Source organism: Tachypleus tridentatus, chromosome 8 (genome assembly GCF_004210375.1).
Source record: "Tachypleus tridentatus isolate NWPU-2018 chromosome 8, ASM421037v1, whole genome shotgun sequence".
Taxonomy (NCBI): domain Eukaryota; kingdom Metazoa; phylum Arthropoda; class Merostomata; order Xiphosura; family Limulidae; genus Tachypleus; species Tachypleus tridentatus.
This window is the reverse complement of record NC_134832.1, coordinates 75,215,565-75,239,664: the sequence shown is the minus strand read 5'-3', so window position 1 is coordinate 75,239,664 and position 24,100 is coordinate 75,215,565. Positions and strand designations below refer to the sequence as shown.

General features: G+C 33.0%; 1 pseudogene across 3 annotated transcripts in view; it reads left to right on the top strand.

The window, feature by feature from the left end:
* Positions 1-12,588: 12,588 nt before the first annotated feature.
* The window catches only part of LOC143222693 (serine/threonine-protein kinase meng-po pseudogene), a 49,500-nt pseudogene continuing 37,988 nt past the window's right edge, over positions 12,589-24,100 (top strand). Inside the window, exons 1-2 of one of the 3 annotated variants that reach the window (XR_013012417.1) lie at positions 12,589-12,946; positions 21,704-21,759. The product of XR_013012417.1 is annotated as a serine/threonine-protein kinase meng-po pseudogene, transcript variant X1 (transcript). Of the gene's footprint in view, positions 12,947-13,040; positions 13,172-21,703; positions 21,760-24,100 lie in introns of those variants that run through there. The other 2 variants (XR_013012418.1, XR_013012419.1) reach the window with 2 other exon arrangements.

Sequence of the window (24,100 nt, the reverse complement as noted above, 5' to 3'; positions counted from 1 at the left end):
AGGGTCAAAGAAGTCTGCATGTTCGCAGATCTCACATCAATCAATTCGTAAAACATCCCTTGAAGAAGATGTTTTGGGGCTTTTTCAGCTACTATGGCGTCAGAGGCTTACATATCGTAGAAGGTATGATGCGAGGACCACAGTACATCGAAGTTTTGCAGAGAAGAGTCGTTCCAAAATTGAAAAAGAGATTACTAGATGGATCTGTAATTTTTCAGCGAGATCTGGCTCCGTGCCACACATCGAAACTTGTGAAGAATCTTATGACTACAACGCGAATAAAGGTGCTGGACTGGCCTTGAAACTTTCCGGACTGAAATCCTATTGAAAATCTTTGGGCAATTTGTAAAGAAAGACTGTACTACGAAAGATAAGCTAATTGAGGTGTGGTACCGCATTCCAAATATTAGTAAAGATTGCAGTCAACTCGTGGACTCGATGCCACAGCGAATTAACGATCTTCTGAAAAATAAAGACGGTCCTATGATGTATTAATTTGTGAGTAATTTTGGATTCTCAGAAATAAAACGCAAAAAATTGAAAAAATCGTAATTTTCCGTCTTGTTTCAATTAATTTGCACAAGGGTGTAGTTTACGTATATTGTACAATTTACATAGAATATAGTTTATACTAACAAAAATAATAAAAAGGCTTACTTTCAAATTTGTCAACAGGTCACGAGTAGTTTTTTTTAGTATAAATAGTCTTCTCTCAGTATTTACAGTTTACCTTGATGTGATCACATCCAGCAATAGTGTTTAATAGCTGTCTCAAATTCTCTCAGATGTCTTGACTAGTTTACTGACCATGTAATACAATAAATTTAAAGGTAGTTGGAGAGTATTGGCCTGATTTAACCCTTTCGCCACGAGCATCTTTAGTGCACATGTCACGAAGTTTTTTGAAAGTTACATTCAAACGTTAATTAAACTATTTTCGCTTACGTTATACCAATTGGAATTAGATAAACTTGTAGTTAATAATCCATATTTCAATATTATATAAGTTTTAAGCTCTAAGTTTTACAAGACAACGTGAGAAAACAATCTTGAATTTCCCCGAATGTATGAAATGTGACTTTCTTCTCTAAACGTCCCCTCTTCTCTAATTTATTGATCACCACTTCAAGAAGCAGAAAATTTAACACAAATTACTCATTATAATTTCGTCACTCAGACAAAGCTTGATCTTCATAGCTTTCAATTTTATTTAGTTCTACAGCCATCAAACAGGTCCCTTTGTTTTGTTTGTTTTTGAATTTCGCGCAAAGCTACTCGAGGGCTATCTGCGCTAGCCGTCTCTAATTTAGCAGTGTAAGACTGAAGGGAAGGTAACTAGTCATCACCACCCACCGCCAACTCTTGGGCTACTCTTTTTACCAACGAATAGTGGAATTGACCGTCATATTATAACGTCCCCACGGCTGGGAGGGCGAGCATGTTTGGTGCGACCGGGATTACAGCCATCAAACACGTCCCTTTTGCCACACCTTTCGATCAGGATTTGTCAGTAGTTCTCTCTAACGTTCTATACTGTATATCTTATAACTAATAGAAAGCTAAGGTATTCACCCTTGAAACGACGTACTATATTACATTGTTTAGCACAGATAGTCCTCGAGTAGCTTTGTGCGAAATTCAAATCAAAATTACATTGTTTTCTGTACAGAAAAGTGTTAATCTGTCTTTAAGTATAAACTTTGAAGGCTGAACTGGAAGAGAAATTAACGTGCTGCGGATATAATAATGACAGTCTAGAAAACTGTTGAGTGCAATAGTTGACAACTACTCGTGCAAAATCATTCAGCAAATACGAATGGCATTCAGCAAATGCGACTGAAATTGAATACGAATATTTTAATTTCCTTTGCCAAGATATGCGAATACAAGTATGGATAATCCCATTCGATAGCAACCCTAATGTACATAATATTGGTAACCCAAAACACCTGTATTTGTTGTTGTTTTTTATTATTTTACATGCATGTTAGAATCTTTCATTGTGTCAAACAGACCCACTGAAAAAGGTGGGAAACTGTCCATAGTCTCAAAAGTTTGAAGGGGCTCACCGGATGAAGTATTTTTTTGTTTTATTTTTCAATTTAAAATTAAGAATTGCAACTAAAACTAATTACCTGTTGCTTACTGTTGTTAAAAGGACACAAAAAGGTACTTCTCAGCATTCCTATTCTAGGCGTTCATTGACTTCTTTTTGGAATTGCTGTCGGCGAGCCTGCCGTCTAAAGTTAGTACAAAATTTTCCTTACAGATTGATAAACAATTATTGAAATATGTCAGATTAAATTGTTTTGAAATTATAAGTTCTCAGTACGTAACTTCGTATTGGTTCTTTTCTCAGATATTTGATAAAATTTACGTTTGTAACCTACAACAATGTTCCTTAACAACTTAAAATATTGTATTTTATACTCACACACACAAAATGAGTAGTACAGTCTACACCAAATTACCAATCAAAAGTTACAAGGGGTCTCCTGATATACACACATATATATTATGCTTGTTTTATCATACTTCACTTCATATATATTTGCGTTTATACATACCGTTAGTGGGTGGGTATGTTTACCCTAGTTTTAAACATACGACATATGAGTATCTGTTTAAATGTTGATACACATTTTCTTTTATTTCTCTCATTACTTTACTATATAGTTTGGATATACATTTTTCACTTTCTTACGAATCAGTATAATCTTTTTTCTTCAGAGTTTAATTTACAAACCCTTGTCGTTATAAATAAAAAAGTTAATTATTGATGTGTGTTTTAATTAAATTTCAGAAACAAAAGAAAAGTGACAATCAGTTTGTTATTTTAGAAAATAAACAAAGAGTAGCTATAAAAAATGATTTATTTGCATTTCTAACATTTTGATTAATTATATATTATTTAGAAATCCAAATAAATTGTGTACACAGTATTCTAATTTGTAAGAAATTATAGTATATTTGGTACTTATAATATAGGACTAGGATTATACATACTCACTATTTTAATCGAGTGCGGCAAGTATTTAGCATGTCCAGACTGTGAATCAGTTGTAGGGTCGTGAACGTTCGATATGTGCTTCTCATTTAGTTTATCAGATAAAAACCACATGACCGTACCTATGAAATTTTTATTGGAAGAGCGTTGTTGAGAGGCTAAAATATATTTTTATTCTGCAACTCTAGATGTCGGGACCTTCCAAGTTGACCTGGTTACTTATGTGTGTGTGTGTGTGTGTGTGTGTGTGTGTGTGTGTTTCGTATAACAAAGCCACGAAGGGCTATCTGCTCAGCCCACCGAGGGGAATCGAACCCCTGATGTTAGCGTTGTAAATCCGGAGACATACCGCTGTACTAGCGGGGGGCTCCTGGTTACTTTTGTTAGAACTTTTCTTGCATCGTTTTGTTTTGATTTTTCGCGCAGAGTTACAAGAGGGCTATCTGCGCTAGCCGTTTCTAATTTAGCAGTGTAAGACTCGAGGGAAGGCAGCTAGTTATCACCATTTACCGCCAACTCGTGGGCTACCCCTTTTACCAAAAAGGATATTGGGTGTGACGGGGATGCGAACCCGCGACTTTTAACCATCTGATCATGCCGGGTATCTGATGTCGTTGATATGACACGGTATTGAAAAATAATTACGATGTATATATATCAACAACCACACGCTCGTTAATTAAATGTTATATAGAATATGATGAAACTTGTCAGTTTCGTGTAAAACACTTTTGTAATAAATAGTTAGAACGGGCATTTGTAGTTGTTTTTTTAGTGAACAAAATTTGAATAAAGTCAGTTTTTTGGACCAAACCTTATTGTAAAAGGAATGTTAATACTGATTCTGAATTTATTACATGAATTTAAACAAAATCTTTCAGATTTTGAATAAAATGTACAAATATGTTGTTCACGAAAAATCACGTTCGTTACAAAAGTATTTGTATTCAGAAATACATATGCAACGTCAATCTGACTTGCATCCAGTGTCCAACTATTACTGTATCTGAGATCATGAACAGTCGTTAAATCCGCAGTTTAGGGTAAAATGAATCGTTGATAACTCTGACATCAAATACGTAATAACATATTTAATTGCAGCGTGTGAAAGGTCACATCATGTGCACTTTGACCTTAACGCTTCCACTAGGGTTAAATGACATTTGCAGTATTTTTTAAACCGTGTTAAACAAAGAAGTGCCATCAATTTAGGGATAGATTTGTGAAAAAAAAACTGTTGTTAAGAGATGTTATGAAATAAATCCTCGAAAAGAAAACGACGTAAGTTAATTTAACAAATTTTGCACATTTGTAGCAGAATAAAAAGTGTTACAAACTTCAGTCGATATTTTTGGTATAAATTAGTAGGATTTAAATACTGTATGATCCGAACGTGACTCGAATACTCAACTTTCTGATCCAGAAACAGACGCGCTACCACGGGATCTAAAAACATTCCTTTGTTAATAAGTAATTAAAATAAATTGATTTAATATATAGAATTTTAAGTCTTTTTCTTTTAATTTAGTATAACTCCTTACTCATATGGAAATTAAAAGTATGTTTCACTTTATATCTCTGTAAACATGTTTATTATTATTAAAGAAGTATACTTTTATTTGTACGTTTTTCTATTCAAATTCTTCTTCCCGCAGTGGCTTAGTAGAAAGTATGTGAGTGTGTGTGTGTGTGTTTGTGTTTTCTTATAGCGAAGCCACATCGGGCTATCTGCTGTGTCCACCAAGGGTAAGAGAAACCCTGATTTTAGCGTCGTAAATCCGAAGACTTACTGCTGTCCCAGCGGGGTACATGTGGGCTTATAATGTTAATAATCGCTATTATATACCCGTGGTGGGCACCGAACACGTATCCAAATGTGTAACTTTGTGGTTAACTATATAACAAAAACTTTTAATATACCTTCACATCTGTCATGTGAAAAATGACAGATAACAAAAACTATTAATATACCTTCACATCTGTCATGTACAAGGTATCCGAAAATTAATATAAAAACTAAAGTTGAATAACTTTATTGTTATTTGAGATGTCAACAAAGACTGAATCTAAATACAAGTAGTAGTATATTATTAGTAGTAGATATATTAGAAGTAGTACATATATTAGAAGTAATAATAGTATATATTATTAATAAATATTAGAAATAAAACGCAAAAAATTGAAAAAATCGTAATTTTTCCGTCTTGTTTCAATTAATTTGCACAAGGATGTATGTTAGTGATATCGTGTATCGCTCACATATTGCAAACATCACGAAGTTAAATACCAGAATAATGGACGTCATCACTGCTGTAGTTCCCTAGTGGCTCAGCAGTATGTCTGCGGATTTACAAAGCTAAAAACCGGGTTTCGATACCTGTGGTGAGCAGAGCACGGATAGCCCATTGTGTAGCTTTGTGCTTAATTCAAAACAACACTGCTGTAACTGTGGACATGCAGCAGGAACATTGGTTAGACGTGCTGAGAGGCACTAGTAGTGTACAAGTAGTTGTCCGACATTTCAATAAAAACTGAGTTATGATACAAAATGTTGAAATCTGCTTGGTTGTGTTTCCTTAGTTATTTAATTATTAATTTTTAAATAAAAAAATTAGCTTTGAACCAACTTGTATTTTAATGTGTTCTGTTATATTGCTAAAATAAAGTGACACATTTTGATAGAAGCTTATACAAGTGCGGGATTAAATATAAAATATATAGAATAAAGTACTTATATAAGAACGGGATAAAGTATAAAATACAGTGTTATTTTAAGGACTATATCTGTACACAACTAGGTTAATAAAATGCACTTGCTTTTGAATTAGATTAAGTTGTAACAATTATAAAACTGTTTGTAAAGCAGCACTCTACATACTTGAGATGCGGTACAAACATATTAACACTTCATATAATTGAAAATACGGATGTGCAGATAAAATTATCAAACTATAAATATGTTTGTTTATGAGAAATGTTTCCATCTAAAACAGACAAAAGTACTTTCAAAACACCGATCTGTATTGGAAGGATAATTGTACTTGCATGATGAAATTCTTTAAATACCTTTCTATTGCCTGACATAACTTGAATACAGTTGCTGATGCCTTTACCAAACTATCTCTGTCGGTTTTGTTGTTGCTGTAAAACCTGGAAATTTATGGAACTTTTGTCTGTCAACGCTCAAACATCTTGACTACATAACCAATCGTGTATCCTATGACTGTTTTCTTTCAATGAGAATTAGGTGTGGAATTTGGTGCAGCTTTGTAATCATGGTCATCCAGTAAAGGCTAATGTACTTCAATATCATATCTGTGTATCGCATCTGCAGAAGTAGTAGGACGTGCAAAGTAAAATGGATGTTCCATCGTGGACAATGCAATTTTCTGCTGCTTTTATTTCGTGACGCGTGAGCAATATTTTATACGCATCTTCGGAATGTTATGCTATGTTATGAATATTGTTTGTATAAAGTATTGTGCCTCATTATTTTTTTTATATTTCTTTAGTACAACAGGTGAAAGTGACAGGACGAGATTGAAAATACGTTTTATAACTTTAAATCGTAGCCTCTGATGAAGTAAAATTGCAGCGTCAAAAAAAAAAAACCTTATAAGTTGAGGATATGTCACTTTCTTACATTGTTAGCAAGGAATACCCGTTAAATATTTTTAAAGATAGGTAAGATTTATTTTTTAGGGTGATGGTTAACACATTGAAACCATTGATGGATTTTTAGTTTCCTTTTTTATTTCAAAAACAGTTTGTTTTAAATACTTTTTTATTGTGAAAACTTTAATTTTTTCCTAGTTTTGTTGAAATGATCAATTGTTTTGTCCATTTTGATCTTTATTATTGCAGGACTTTCATTCACATAATAACTTGCGTCTGAAAACACGCGTTTTTTAGCATTATTTTGTATGGATGTTGTAGCTGAGGTACTTGGATTTGGAGCAAGTGTTAGATGTGCTTGATACGATCAATAACTTTATAAAGTAATTTATATCTTTTGCATCTTTAATAAAATCTCTATCAACCGGACAATCTAATATAGTGTTTGACTATTGTAATTGTTAGTATATATTTCTTTGTGATGTTTCTATTTGTTCTTCAGCAAGACAACATTTAACTAAGTACTGTGTCCATCATAAGGAATCAAACCCCGGAGTTTAGCGTTGTGTCTCCTGCTGGAAGAGCGATAAGTCTTCGTATTTACACTGCTAAAATCGGGGTTTGATTCCCCTCGGTGAATACATCAGATAGCCCCGTGTGGTTTTGCTGTAATAAAAACGTTTAGCGTTCTAAACTTACCGCTCTTCTACCAGAGAGTGCCCAGCATGGCCAGGTGGTTAAGGTACTCGACTCGTAATCCGAGGGTCGCGGGTTCGAATCCCCGTCACAACAAACATACTCGTCCTTTCAGCCGTGGGAGCGTTATAATGTGACAGTCAATCCCACTATTCGTTGGTAAAAGAGTAGCCTAAAAGTTGGCGGTGGGTAGTGATGACTAGCTGCCTTCCCGCTAGTCTTAAACTGCTAAATTAGGGACAACTAGCATAGATAGCCCTCTTGCAGTTTTACGCGAAATTCAAAAGAAACTAAACAAAACTAGGCAGCTAAAAATCGATAAAATTTTCTCAGGATATATTCTTAATTTTCTCAGGATATATTCTTAATCCAATTTTCGACAGTCTCAAAAAACATTTGAATAAGTTGAACGGCATTTTCCTTTAAGGTGCTCAGGAAATGAAATTACAGTGAGCAAAGTTATCTCTTATAATGAACACTTTTACCTTTTCCATCAGAACATTCTTCTTCAAAAGTTTTTTGTTGAATACACTGCACAACAATTTTTTTGAAAAGTTTTGCTTCCTGAAAAGTTTTTGCTGATTGTGACAGGTACCTGGTGGATATGCACAAATGTAGTTTTGGTTTTGCTTCATCACGTAGGAACTCTGAGAAGTAGACAGTTAACTGTTTACTGATAATAACGTATTTAATTGCGTTTATATTTCCAATACGCTATTAAGTTCAACATAATTAAAAGTGTTTTGCTCCTGACTTTTATTTGTATTCAATGTCCGGTGCATCACGTTGCAGTGTCCAACAGCAGTCAGCAAGCATTGACGGGTTCAGTTGCCCTGATATCGTTTTTCCATTGTAGCAATGTCCTGGTGAAATCATTCACCGTGTCCATCACTGACAGCACCGAGATTTGCGGGGAAGAAGTGTGGGTGGAGGAAATGAATCTTGAGTGACATGTTGCACTTCATTGTTTTGTATGCTTTGAGAAGTTTGTCTACCAGCTGAATGTAATGTGGGGCTCTGTAATTGCCAAGAAAATTGTCAACAACGTTTTTGAAAGTTTTCCAGGCAATCTTTTCCGGCCCAACTGACAGATCTTCGAACCGCTTGTCACTCATAACATGTCTGATATGAGGGCAAATAAAATGCCCTATTTGATCCTGGCCTCAGTTATTTTGGGAACATCTGTGTTAAATAACGAAAACCTTCACCTTCTTTGTTCATTGCTTTCACGAAATTTTTCATAAGTCGCAATTTTATGTGAAGAGAAGGCAAAAAAAAATCTTTGCCGGGCCGACAAGCGGTTCATGCGCCACATTTTTCCGTCCTGGAACTAACTCTTTACGGAGTGGCCAGCTCTTTCTAGAATAATGTGACTCTTTGGCATGACTGTCCCATTCACAGATGAAACAACAGTACTTTGTATAGCCTAGCTTCAGTCCCAGTAACAGAGCAATGACTTTCAGATCTCCACAGATATTCCAGTTGTACTTGCTGTACTGGATGTGCTTCAGCAACATTTCCATGTTCTCGTAGGTTTCTTTCATGTGTGCTGCATAGCCAACAGGTATTGAAGGGTGAACGTTGTCATTGTGTAACAGAACAGCTTTGAGGCTTAACACTGATGAATCAATAAAGAGACGCCACTCTTGCGAGTCATGGTCACAACTCAAAGCAATGAACAAACCTTCGATGTCAACACAGAAACAGGGACTGTCAACTTGTGCAAGGAATTTGGTTATATCATCATGACGGCTTCGAAAAACAAAAAATTTCGTACCTGGTGACAACAAACACCATTCCTGTAGTCTCGAACCCAGCAATTCGGCTTTTGCTTTTGACAGACCCAAATCTCTGACCAGATCGTTTAATTCTGATTGTGTTATGAGATGTGGATTGCCTGAGGAGCACGGTTCAAAATCCGGATCAATGTCATTGCCAGTTTCCTGCATTGCAGTTTATTCATCTGGTTCGTCTAAGGTCCATTCCTCTGGTGGCTTCGGAATTGGAAGACAGTCGTCATATGGCATAGGTCTCATTGCTGAAGGCAGATTAGGGTATTCAATTGACTTCTTGTTTTTGGCAGAGAAACCAGACACATTAGTCAAACAGAAGTAACAGTCCATCACATGGTCTTTCTGTTTTCGCCATATCATCCTGTAAAACATCTATAACATCTAACTTACTTGCTACAGTGCTACTGAGGCAATGCTATGTTCTGAAACAATACATACGCATTATAAGATCTATATTAATCTAATGAGCAGCATCTGTGTATGCAAGCCACTTTTATAGCCTGCTAAGACAGTGTCAAGCTGGCTCCGGCCTGCATACTTTTACAGAACAGCTTCCAACCTGGCCTGATTTCATGTCTGGATATGCCCAGACTATACAAAACATTGTTAATAGGTCTCTTACAGAAAAGAAATTTTTTTGACACAAATATAAGAAAAAACATGACAAAACTGAAGATTTTTATGAAACGGTACGTGATGGGCAAATTTGTATGTGATTTTTCGTAACCAGCAGCTAAAAATCTGTAAGCAACACCCAACAGTGTTCAAGAAGCAAAAACTTTGTTGTGCAGTGCGCCACATTTGTCTCTTCGGATATTTACAATACATCTTTTAACAGTTCATGTTGTCTTCATGGAAAACTTTATGAAAATGGCTAAATTCGGTTGAGTTAACACTTACCATATCATAATTTATCTAAAAGAAAAATACAAACTTAAAAACGAATGTTATATGAGCTCAGTAGTCAAAGTTAGATTGAGTTGAGTAATGTTACTGCCATTAGGCTTTAACTATCTAACTGTTGTTCGTAGTAGCAAATCGGTTCCTATTAATATAGTTATAAGGAAAGATGAACAAACACATACAGGTTAAACGAGACGGAACCAGCCTTTGGTATATTTTTACATTTCCACATTACACAAATTATCATTTTTTTACTTTAAATAAAAGTTACAAATTGTAAGCTACACCTACGTCTTAGCAATGAAGAGAACAACAATGAATCAACAAGGTGGCCACTTTGTAAGTTCCTGTGACTTCACATGGAAGGATCAATGCTCAATCCAATGAAGTATTGAGATTAGTGGGTAAGGTACACCTTATGGTGTAGCGTACTCCAATTATTATAGGTTTGGTTTTCTTATCTATTGATTTACACGTTATATAAATTACTGCGTTTGTAGCTCCAATCAATTAATCTAGATTTCGTTTGACCAGTAGTTGTTAATAAATGCATCACATAGATAAAAGTGTTAATCAGGCAGTGGTTTAAAATATCGGTGAAGTCCCTAACGTTTTAAGATGTACAAAAGAAATGAGGCCCTAAAATTAATAAAATCGTATTTGGGATCAACAATGAGTGAAGACCGTCTCGTTTCCCTGGCTGTTTTATTAACTGAGAGAAAGGAAGAAAGATGCTTCAATTTAGAAAACCTTATGGAAGAGTTGGTCAGTGAAAGTGCAAGAAAATTACGTTAAAAGATATATTCCACTTAGTGTATTACTTGTGTTGAGACCTGAACACGTGAACTGGCAGACCATTTAAAATTTATTAATTGTGCTAGTCAACGTGAGATGTGATTTCTGTTTAGACTGATCTTTAATTGTTTTAAAACATCCCGTAAGGAAATAAACAAGTCTTCTTATGTCTAACCATCTACCGAGGTTAAGAGTAATCAAAATATTATAGTTTGGACGAAGTATTAATGCTGAGGTCAAACGTTAGAGGATCAAACAACTTACAAGGAAATATCTATAGAAAATATAGTCACTTTGGTGTGTTTTAGGCGAAAATTGCTACACATTACTGAAAGTTTTTAATGAAATCAAGATATTTACAGTGGTCTGTTAATGCATAAAATAAATCAATGAAATTGTTTAAGTAATTCCACAGAAATTCTGTATGAGATGTATTTCCAACAGGTTAATATTATGCTTTTTCTACGGCAATCAATTGTAACAGGAATATTCTTTCCGATCAGCGTATTCTGGAAAATTCTCAAACAGGATGCTTTATGTGGATGTGTGTGAAATAGCTTTCACATCTTTTATTTGGATTGTGGGTAGTTAGCAAGAGATGCAGTGGAAGCTGCTCGATAAATACTGGTTAGTAATAATAATAATGTGTTAAATTATAGTTAAATTATTTGAAATTCAAAATGTTAAGACTATAAGTCATCCGCTTAAGGACGTTATATTACAACGATTTTGGTGCCTCGCCACGCCATCACAGTCCACGTTAACATGTTTAATCATGCTATATTTTACGACAATAATTTCCATTATATAACACTCCACGGTAAGTTTATCATGTCTCAAAACACACTATTCTTCCCTGATTTTTCCATAATCCGTATACGGTAAGAAGATGTCGATTTCCAAGAGCTCCTTTCAACAGTTCAAACACACAAAGATCTGTAGACACTGAGCTCAACGATTTGACCGGTATCTCTTCGCATGATAGAACAGCGTGAATGCCCTTTCATTCTACAGCTGTTTGAAGTATGCAACAGTTGAAAAGAAGTTATGACTGGAACCTTTATACACATCCGGTATTTCTCTGTGGTGCAAATGGTCCTACACATTGGTCTAATAGTAAGAAGAGTTCACTTCGACTTTCACATGCAATCCCCTGATCTATAACTTTACTTTTGTATAGTATACACACTACAGCAGTAATCATCAATCCTTCTTTAAAAGTTTCTTCAAATACCTTGTACCATAGTTGGAATTCTGTTTTTTCACCAATTGACCAGTAGAAGCTGGCACAAGACTTGTTATTGTTGTTAAGGTACACATATGTTTCATTTAGTGGTACCATTTACTGACATTTTTTCACGGTCTGATACTGTTCATGCAGTTTTCTACGGTTGGTCTTTATTCCTTGGATATATATTCTGATGCATTCTAATTAACATTCACAGTGATTCTTACGACTCAACGACGAGTCGTGGTGTATAGAAAATACTCCACAAGTGTCATGCGAGCAAGCTAATGACAGATGCATTTTTTTCCAAAAGGAAACTAGGATGGAAACAGGATTTATATAGTATCATAAGAGTATTATACTGTTTTATAAGCTGGATATTTTACATAACTCGAATTTCATTTGTGGACCTCAAGAGCTTTGGTGTTTTATATTGTTCGGTTAGAAGCGTAAAAACATTAGACTATACAGTTAGACACCTCTTTTTAGAGTGAAGATGATTAAACGGCATTCAATTTTGAAAAAGAAACGCACACGTGGGCATTTCTAGCGTTGTACCTAAAAATAGTTATGTATATGTCGGTACACCCATAGCTTCACTTGACTAAACTCACTACCAGAACGAAACAACAAAATGTTTTGTAGATCGATTTTTGATTGCAGCCATGCGCCTATCTGTTCATCAGTGTGATCTATTCTGTCGTTCTCTTCTTACTCGTGTTAAATTGCCCATAAATGCGCTCAACGCAGCAAAAGATCGCAAACGTCAGCTTGTGCGTTCTGACGTCACTCGAGATGTAACGTATTAACGTATGAGTGACATGCGTGGGTGACCCACACTAGTTGCCGCCATCGCTTCGTTTCTCTCACCTGCAAGTTGTGTGGTTCACATGAACCACTGTTAAAGTGGTAAGTCGCTGATTTGGGTTCTGATGTTTTTCTCTATTTTCTTGCTGACTCTTTTAAGTTTTCTCGTACACTGCCAGTGAAGCATATAATATTTATATTGCTTCCTTTTAATTTTTATCAAAGTTAGAATATATAAGTGTTAGTTATTGTTCTTTCACTTCGAACATAAAGAGCATTTTCAAAATACTGACACTTTTTGCATTCTTAAATTTGATACATAAAATGGTAAGTGATATAATCGTATTATACTGTACATTAGCACTTCCAGTTATTCGTATCTGCAAAATATATTACTTCTAGTGAAAATGACTTATTCATATAATTTCAATTTTTGTATTTAATATACTTAGATACTTGATACCCGATGTAATATTACCAGTGTTGTATCATCAAATTAAAAAATACGAGAATATAATTATATTTGTATAAAAAGGGGTTAATTCACAGTGACGAAATAAAATCTTAATCAATGATGTTAAATAAGTGAAGCTAAAATATAGACACAGATTGTATCGTTTACGTAATTTCTGCATTTGTAAAAAACTGATGATTTCAGGAGTTTGTGAACTATACAACCTACTTTTAATTAAAATAAATTTGAAATATGTGGTGATATTATTACTAAAACTCAGACATTTGAGTATCTTAAAGAATGAGTAATTGCATTTTTCAAGTGAATATAATGTATTTTTGTTTTATTTAAAACCCAATCGTACTTTTGTCGTACGAAGTTCGTTTTCACGCTGGAATACGCTTGTTATATTTAACAGTTAATACGTCTGTAACTTAAGAACCGATAACAGGGTAGAAATTAACACTTTTATCATCTTTCCTAATTTATATCTTAAGTGGCATATTTGTATGGCTGTTGTAAACAGTTATTACACCAAATCAGAATAAGGACATGTGGACCAATGTCTTCTTTACACGTAAGGGAAAATAATTTTAAAATGACACCAAATTAAATCTGTTTATTTGTTTCTATTATTTATATAATCATTTTAAAATAAATACTCTCTGTATTGTGCCACTTTCTGTAAACAAACTATGTTTAAGTTGAAAAATTCATAGGTCACATACTTGAAATTAATGGTAGTCAGTGCCTTACAAGTGACGTTTCGTCAAATTACGTTTAAATAGCTACTTATTTCTGGCGAAACTTATCATTTTACACTTAAAAAAACGTGACTTGTGGATATTTATATATGAATGTTATCATGTAGGGTAAATATCAAAATTAATAAACTAGAAACTAGACGCAGATATACGACATCAGTAGGACAATCTTCATTGGTTGGTAGCTCTAGGTAATATAGCACCTCTTAATATTCAACAAGCAATACATATTTTAATGTCTTCGAAACTTTTGCCTTTGACTTAACTTGAGAAACTTTTGCCTTTGACTTAAAAAACAAACAAACCCGACTGCCTACAATAATATAATGACAATCGATTTTAATTGTTCAGTTTGGTTTAAAAGTGGGGTTCGAATTTATTCAGTAATTTGTTAACTCTTTCTGAATGCTTCATAACGTTGTTCACTTTTGATGTGTGAACCACAAAAAATAATTAGTCAGTGTGTGGGTCTACGAGGGAGTAAAAGTGGAAATACATTTTATAAGCTTTTCAATTTGAAGGTCATTGAACAGGTAAACATTTCAACCTATAACTGTAGAATTGTATAAACAATTTAGTTTTCTTTCAGTGCTTTGTTGCTTTAAACATGAATATTTTTTTTTACTTATGGTAAGGTTACGGTGGATAGAAACTAATCAGCTTCACAGTTAATACCACATACGATCACCTCTCTCAAATTATTAAGAAGCTGCTAATTAATTATTAGACTTGGATTATCATACAGATTACTGACTACGAAAACAATAAATATTCGATGTTCCTTACATTCTTTTTATATTACCATACACACTGGTCCAGGTCTTTATGATTTTTAATGGGTATGGCCTATGTTATTTTACAATGAAGTTACAGTAGACGTAAATAGCGTGTAACAATGGGAGCTTTGGTAGGAAATTGCCTTTACGTTTATCTCTGACATTAAATATTAATTTTGATAGAGGAGTAAGGCGCGCCTGTAAATGACAGTTCACCACGAGGTTGTCAAGATATGCAGCAAAATATACATTACAACGTGGAAAGCTGTTTCCTTTGAAGTTGTTGAATGTCTGAAACCTCAATAAAAGTACTCAAGAAATAAACGCCTCACTTAGGAAAGCCGTTGTAGTAGTAGACTTTAAAGTGTCCTAAACTAGATAAACTCTTTATTTTAGGTTTAAAAATAATAAAAATAATAAATAATAAAACATTCAAATATGACGTTTCGAAAATAAACTTTAAAACGTAAGCGATGATTCTTTCAAAGCTGGCTCAGATATCCTATCTTAAAAGTTTTTGATTTTATAGTGTTCATTTTGAAACTTCTTGATACACAGTTTCTCACAAGTGCTTTGTGTCCTACCAGAAGCTCAACTAAAACGAGGCATGTTAAAGAACATTTTATTAAAATGTGTGTATTTGTGTTTGTCCTCTTAGAACAGATTGTTTACGAATTTTTTAATAGGAAGCTATGTAAGATATGTTTACAAAAACATCATTACATTGAAAACGTTATTAAGCGTTAATACTATTAAAAAATGATTAATGTTAATTTGCCCACCGCTAGTACAGCGGTATGTCTTCGGATTTACAACGCTAAAATCAGGGGGTCGATTCTCTTCGGTGAGCTCAGCAGATAGCCCGATGTGGCTTTGCTATAAGAAAATACACATAATACACAAAATGATTATAAACATTTAATAACATAATTTTTCAATCTTACTCATAACTGTTGCGAATATGCAAATACATTTAAATCCACAGTTTGTACAACGTGGGAAGTTAATAGAAATATTTACCTATCAGACGTCTTAACAGATTTAAAGAAGAAAAACTAACTTTATTGTAAACGATGTTGAGTTCAGTGTAAACTAGGTTAATGGCAATTAGAACTTCTAACATCGCCCGATTTTCACCTACAACTTATAAGTTGCTAATTTTTATAAAGTGGAGTTTCAAATTTCAGTGAAATATTAGGAAAATCTCTAAAATTTTCTTTTCTTTTTATGAAAGCATAATTAGAAAGAAAAAATATTGTTTTTCTTACATAAGACAGAAAATTTTAATACTGTTCTTTTTTCTTCTAATGATTGTCTGTTGGTATAAAATATTTGGACAAAAATAAAAATAAACAGCAAATAAGCGAGGCTTAACGCGTTTCTGGGCATTAAACTTTGCAAACTATTAAAATTATCAAACTATCAAAAGCTAAAAAAAACAAATTGTGGAGTCAAAGTACTACACAAGGGGAAGTTTTTGTTTATTACGACAAAATATTCAACTGTACATATGTTTTAAAGTAATTTTCATCGTTGGACAATTTTTCCATTTTTAAGAACCAAAGTATTCTATAAATTCAAGTAATATACTTTGTTATGTTTAAGATGCTTTTGTTTTCCATGCGATTTATTAAAACGCTAAAATTTGGCAAATAAATGTGTCTTGAGTTTCAAACTAAAACATCGAATTCGTATTGTTGTGAAAACAAATACAAACATACTTTGCACCAAAAAGTAACAATGGTACGAAAACGCCAAAAAGTATAATATTTTATAATCTTAATAATAAAAGAATCGCATAGGCGAGGAAATTACAATATGTAAAATTTAAAATATAATAAAGGTAAAAAAAAACACGCCATGTTTCTAATTGGTAATGCTATTCACATAAGCTGACGTGTAATTAAAAACCAATACGTACCAAAAACAAACTGCAGAAGTTTTTCCATATTCTTTTTAATTTGTTCATTTCTGGTTCAAAATCAGAGCAATATGAAAGTAACATTTCAGGTTCTTCCTTTATTTCCCACACAAACAAATCCAGTTTACATGATTTTTTCTTACAAATGTTAGACTTACTGGTTTCTATGATGGGTCAGTTTTCAATGTTTAAACTATCAGGTTTAAATTCTTATAATATATATTTCAATGGTGTTTGAGAAAAACTTTCATCTCCCTCATCGTCCAACCTAACTGAGGAGTTATTGTACTGAACGAAGGATTGTTGGTGACAGTAACATACGGGAAGTAAAATATAGGCCTGAAATACTATTTTTATAAGCATCTGATTTTGTGTTCGAAGTAGGCAAATTAAGAAGAATCTTGTAAAATATCTACAGAATGATTTTAATCGATAAACTCAAAGCAACAATTAATAGTAAACTTACCTGACCTATTTGTATAATCGAGTGTATAAATAAGTAACTCACTTGTAAGTTGTATTCCATTTCTTCTTATACTATTGTACTATTATTTTCATACATACAAGTATGTGTATATTATGCTTATTAGTATGTGTTTAGACAGGCATTCGTTTCACTTTCAGTGCTGACCCACAAAATTTACCCAACTACTATTGTTAATATTGTTGTCGTATCATTCTAATGTATCACTTAATCGAAGATTTTCTATTTCAGTTTGCAAAAGATGTTTTTGTGATGTAGTTGTATGATCGAAACGGTGAATGCATCAAAGCGTAATTTAATTTAATTTAAACGAATATAATACCAATTATACTCAAAAGAATTAACCTAAAATCATTGCAGGCAGTAATGACAGGGGTTAGTGATGTCAGAATTAATAAACGAATGATTACTATTATTGTTCAGACCAATGTAAGATTATTTTCACAGAATCAAGACAGTTAGTGAATAACCTACAATAACTTTACCCCATTTACGTTCCGAAGTATCGATTTTACACCTTTACTACTGATTAAAATCGAAACGTCGGAATGTATTTATTTAATTTATTTTTATATGAGGTCATTACTTCTTGCAAGGATTTTAACAAAATTCTATTAAATGTAATTGGCGCCATTTATCCCTTTAATGGGTATTTATAAAACTCTTCTTTAATTCAAAATGCAATAATATCAACATTTACAAAATGAGAATTATGATTTTAATAATTACAACGTCTCGACCCATAGTATCGAGTCATCATCAGGTGAGGGTTTGTTTGTTTGTAATTAAGCACAAAGCTACACGATGGGCTGTCTGTGATCTCATCACCGATATTAAAACCTGATTTTTAACGGTATACGTTCGCATACATGCCACTGGGGGACTTGTAAGATAAGAGTTTCGTTCGAAGAAGCAGTTAAATCCCTGCATTTATTTTAACTAAATTATAAATATAACTGCTGATATTTGGTCCTTTTCAGAAAGTAAATTACACCTTTAAAATATTATTTTATCATATCCTAATTATGCGACGAACTTCCCCCATTAACAGTACATAACATATACGTATGTATTTATAGATCGTTCGTAAATCATTATTTCTGTTTGTTTAACGAAACCTAACGTCCACACAAGTGAGTGCAAAGATGCTTCATTTGGTCGTATCCCTTGTAGATGTACTAATAAAGTTAACTTTAAATTTTGGTTTTATCGGAACACGTGTATCAGTGTATTATATATGTTAACATGGACGACGGTGTTTTTTGTTTTTTTTTATTTTACTTAACAGAAAACACAGATGTCATTCTGCCCTAGAGCTAATTATGGTACTAAAATGTATTCGTTTTTTGTTAAAGCTTGTTATTTGAAAACTAAATATTCTGTTTATCTCTGTAATTGCGAGTTGAAAATAAAAGTACCAAAAGAGCTAGTTAACCTCAAATACAACTGTATTTTTGAGTCTAAGTCATTCCTGATGATGACTTGATACTATGGGTGAAAACGTTGTAATTATTAAAATCAGAGCTTTCTTATTGTAAAAGCTATTACTATTGTGTTTTTGAAATGATAATTTAGTTAAACTGATTTGTCACTAAACATTAATTATTCTTTCCTTTCTTTCAAAGAACCCTTTATCAGTTAAATCAAGTATCGTTCTTGACAAAGAACACTCAAAAGTGCTCGAAACTTATGACTCAAATTGTTCAAACAAACGCGATATCTGCGTGAATTATTAATCCGAAAATCTCTTTCACCTCACTGTACTTACCCACTTTTAAAATTACTTTGAAAATTACACAGGAAGTTCTATACTATAAGCAAAAGCTAACTTATTTCTATGTTAAGTAGATGTGTCTTTGAAATATACCAGACACAACAAAGTAGATATTTTACTATTGTCTGTTGTATATAATTACTTCACTGTTTATTTTGTTATATTAAGATACTCACTCACGTGTCTGTATCTCCCTCAGTTCTTGTGACTGTCTTGTTCGTTATAGAATGATGCCATTTGAGGCTTCACCTAAAGTGTGTACGCTAGTCTTGATACGTTGCTATTAATGTTGAATCGAAGATAAATGTTTTATCTTTCCTTGTGTTGCGATGTATAATGATTTTGTTCTTAACTTGTTCCTTTCATTAAATTCATTCAATTTCCTGTTTATTTGCTATCTTTTTTGAGAAGTTTTAACACGAAGAAGAAACGTTTAGAAAACAATATTTGGTAATTTTTTGCTATCATAAGCAGCTTTGCAATCTTCTTTCTTGCTGGTCGAGTTGTTGTTTTACATCAAAAGGTAAATTTCAGTAAACGATCTAGGTTCGTTTGCAGTTTACGAAGTCAGTCATTAAGCCAGAAAACAGCTGTTGCAGCCACATGTGTACACTTCCCAGGTGGTAAACAAAATTAGAAATACCCCTTGCCATTTTTGTTGCACCGTTAAATATGAGCTTTGTGAAATAATTTACAACAGGTAAAGGTTAAGATGAATTTAGCTGATTTTTTTTGAAAGACTAAGTTAGAGAGAAGACATGTGAAAATTGTTAACTGAAAAATTTTCCCCTATGACTATGAAAAAAATGAAAAATGAAAAAAGGGACTCTACGAAGTAACATTATTCTATTCACACGAATAATGTTATAAATATACGTTTGGATAATATATTATAGTGAAATATACATGTTAACCTTTATAGGCATTAATTGTCCCTTTTGAAGATAAGGTGAAAGTAATAACTCCCACTTTACTGTTATTTATAAGTAAAGAACCGTCTTTATAATTATTTACGTAATGACATTTCCAACACTACATAATATATTTATATATATATAAATATATACATTTTTGTAGACCTTTCGTAAATCATTATTACTGGCTGTTTAACAATGTCTAATGTTTATAACAAGCGCAAGTATGCTTCATTTTGTTGTAATCACTTGTAGAATTTACTAAAAAATTAACCTTGAATTTTCCCCGTCACACCAAACATGCTCGCCCTTTCAGCCGTAGAGGCGTTACAATTTGACTGTCAATCCCACTATTCGTTGGTAAAAGAGTAGCCCTATAGTTGGCGGTGGGTGGTGATGACTAGCTGCCCTCCCTCTAGTATTACACTGTTAAATTAGGAACGGCTATCGCAGATAGCTCTCGTGTAGCTTTGCGCGAAATTCAGAACAAATCAAACCAAACCTTGATTTTATAGGAACACGTCTACCTCAAGATAGAGGGTGTAGCCCTTTTAATTTTATTTAACAAAAAACACAGTTGTTATTCTGCCGTAGAGTTAATTACGTTTTCAAGATGCATTTGTGGTTTTCAATTCTTTATAATTTCTTCTTTAAGAAGCCTCAAAAAGGAATTAACTTTTAACTGTAAGATACTGATATACTGGATCAAGGAACGTTGTATGTTACTCAAAGCTATAAAAAAATAATAGAACATCTCTTGGATAACTGAAAAAATAGTCCTATACATGAAAGTTTCATTAACTCAATAGCTAATTCTTGAACTCATATAAGTCTCATGTATTGTACTTTGTGATTCATTGTTCAAGAAAAACAACGCCAGGTCTTTAAACTTGCCAATAAATAACATAGTGAAATATTTTACACTTAGTGCAAGTAAAGATAATCGCATCGTTTTCTGATTGGTATAGTTTTTTGATCTGCGTTGCGATTTTTTTTTTTTTCTCTTCCAATTAGTGACTAGAACATTATTGTTGTTTTGAAGAAACGTTGGTCAGCGGGTAGCTTGGCCTTACATGACCAGGTGGTTAGGGAGATCGACTCGTAATATCAGAGTCAAGGGTTCGAATCCCCGTCAAACCAAACATGCTCGTCAGTTCAGTCGTAGGGGCGTTATATGTAACGTTTAATCCCACTATTCGTTGGTAAAAGAGTAATCCAAGAGTTGACAGCGGGTGATGATGATTAGCTGTCTTTCGCTTCTAAATTTGGGACGGCTAGCACAGATAGCCCTCGTGTAGCTTTTCACGAAATTCAAAACAAACAGTAGGTGACTAAGAGTTACGATATGTGAAAAAAAATATTCTCATTGAACGCCTCATGTAAATAGCCTGATAAATGAAAAAATTAAAAGCCTTTGTACCTTTTTGAATATGTTCTACCTACGAACTATTTTTACACCTCGTTCTTATATTCAAACTTCTCCAGTTATAAAACCAATAAATACTCAAAAAACTAGATAGTTATTTTATTTACATATTGATATAACAAGAGGAATTTAGTCTATTTACATATCTAGTTATCTGAGACAGTTATTTAAGTATGAATATAAACAGTTATAGGTATTTTAGTTATACATCAGTTAAGAAATTTAGGGCTAAATATTCATGAGAGATATGAACATTATTACTTCGAGACAAGATGACACATGAACGGAAATATCACAACCATATTTTGATCATTCGTAGTAATAGTGAGTTTCTTCTGTCTTGTAGGTGAAAACCGTCTAGCGGAGGTGAAGTAAAGCAGTTTGATAACATGCCGAAAAAAGGTACCATTAAATTACGTATAATCTTATAAGAAGATTCGTCGTATTGTGTAATATTGTTAAATCAAACTCAAAATATCAATAACACAGACTGTAATACTTTACATTGATGCTTTACATCAATAGTTCCATGTTTTTTTCAATGATAGAATAAAAATTTTCTTACTTTTAAACTAAAAAAAGACCAACAAATTTTACCCCAAATCTTCAAGATGCAGACTTAGGAACGAGAAATAATGGAGATAAGTATTTTGTTTTTATTTAAGTGTCAGCATGAATAAAACTATTATTTTTATATAATGGATTTTTAAGTGTAAAGAATAATTTTGCACAAACCACTGCTATCAGTTTCAGAGGGAAACTGTACAAGTATCATTCAAAACGTGAAGAGGAAATAAATTAATGTTTTGGGCTCATATTGAAAATGTGGTTGCTTTAACATATTCAGATTAAATATATATACGTTGTATTTCTTCGTGGTTTAAGGTATGAATACCCCTTTGGTATAGCTATATTTACTTTGAGTACATTTTATAATTTGAATTCCAAGTTATCGTATCAAAAAACAAAATATATTAGTATAACAGTTTGTGTTGTTGCATTTGAATCCAACCTAAAATCTTATTGCAGGTTGTATTGACAGATGTCTTACCAAAGTACGATTTTCAGAAAACCCCATGAATTTAAACATATAACTGTCTGAAGGACAACTAAACGATAACAATGATTAGTCTTTGCGTAATCACGTACTCTAAACGTTTAATGTGACTTTACACTGATATAAGAATTATGTAGAAATATGTTATTGAATCAAATAACTCATTCACCTAAACATTATCAATTTATTCGCAGACATAAAAATATAAGACGCGTCTTAAGTGAAATAAAACTAAACATTAACAGTCAGTGATAACTTATAATATGGAGTTAGGACTAAGCTAAATCTGTTAAGCTAGCGAAACTTTTGAGATACTATTGGATTTACGACCGAAGAGTCGTTAACTACGAAGGTACCCAACTGACGAAACAAGACATTATAATCTTTATAAGAACGAATATAAGAAAAGCGTGCTTATGTACTTATCAGTTATTCTAATTACCCTATTGATTTTTATTTTTAGTACAAGTAAAAAGCCTCCTCTGATCAGAAATTAAATATTAATTAGTTGTCAATTTCATTTCATTTATAATAACAAATTAATTCGAATTGTAATTCTCCAACATTTGAAATTATAGTTCATCAAGTTTGTTGCGTCTAAATGGACAAATAAATTTAAAACTAACTATTTCTACTGACCTTATTCACTGGATTTTCTCAAGAAAAAATATATTTGTTTTTTATTGTTGTTTTTTTCCATGATTTCAAATACAACCTTTATAACTGACAGTTTGTGTCACGTCACACGCGTTTCTCTTAGTTTCTCAAAATAGGAGGAGTCATGAAAGTCAAAATGCATTGAACCAGATAGAATAGTTCGATTACTTTCTGTCAGTCACAATTTTAGGGAGGGAAATAGAAGGTGACTGTAAGAGGGGGAGGAGTGTTGTGAAACATTATAAGTGTAGTGAGTGTTAGTATAATAAACCTAAAGTAAAGACGCAGTATGGGATTACCTAACATAAATAAATTTAGTTAAAAATTTAATAAGCGACGAGAATAACAAAATGAAATAATAGGTTTAACTATCGCCAAGTTATATACATATATATATCAGATCTTATAGTTAAGAACAAAGGCGCACGCGCAGAATTCAAAGACCTTACGTGAGTAGTATATTGAATAATAAGCGTGAAGATTCTAAACAAGATAACATCTATTACATAAAAGTTACAAGACATGAAAATATAAACGAGATAGCAATTAAAGTTAGAAAAAATGAACAAATAGAAATCTACAACTGTACAGTTGAGGACATTTAGATTCTTGAACACCAACATTTTAGATAAAAACAAACCTCTTTGATCATCGGAAACTTCAAATTAAGAAATCAACAAATATTTTTACAATTTGTTGTCTACACATTTCTTTTTATACTTTAAGTACCTAAACTAACAATAACATTAGGTTATACTTTTATTGCTAAGCAATATGACTTAAAAAGCTATAGTTGGAATGTAGTTTTACCAAAACGCACTGGCTTTTCCATGTATTTAAAACTGTTTATCCAACTGAGATTTGTGTATATGTGCTTTCTTTTAGCAAAGCTACATCGGGCTATCTGCTGAGCCCACCGAAGAAAATCGAACTCCTGATTTTAGCGTTGTAAATCCGTAGATTTACCACTGTAATAGCGGGGGTTGGGGGCAACTGAGTTTTACTAACAATTGTTTTATGCATACGCCA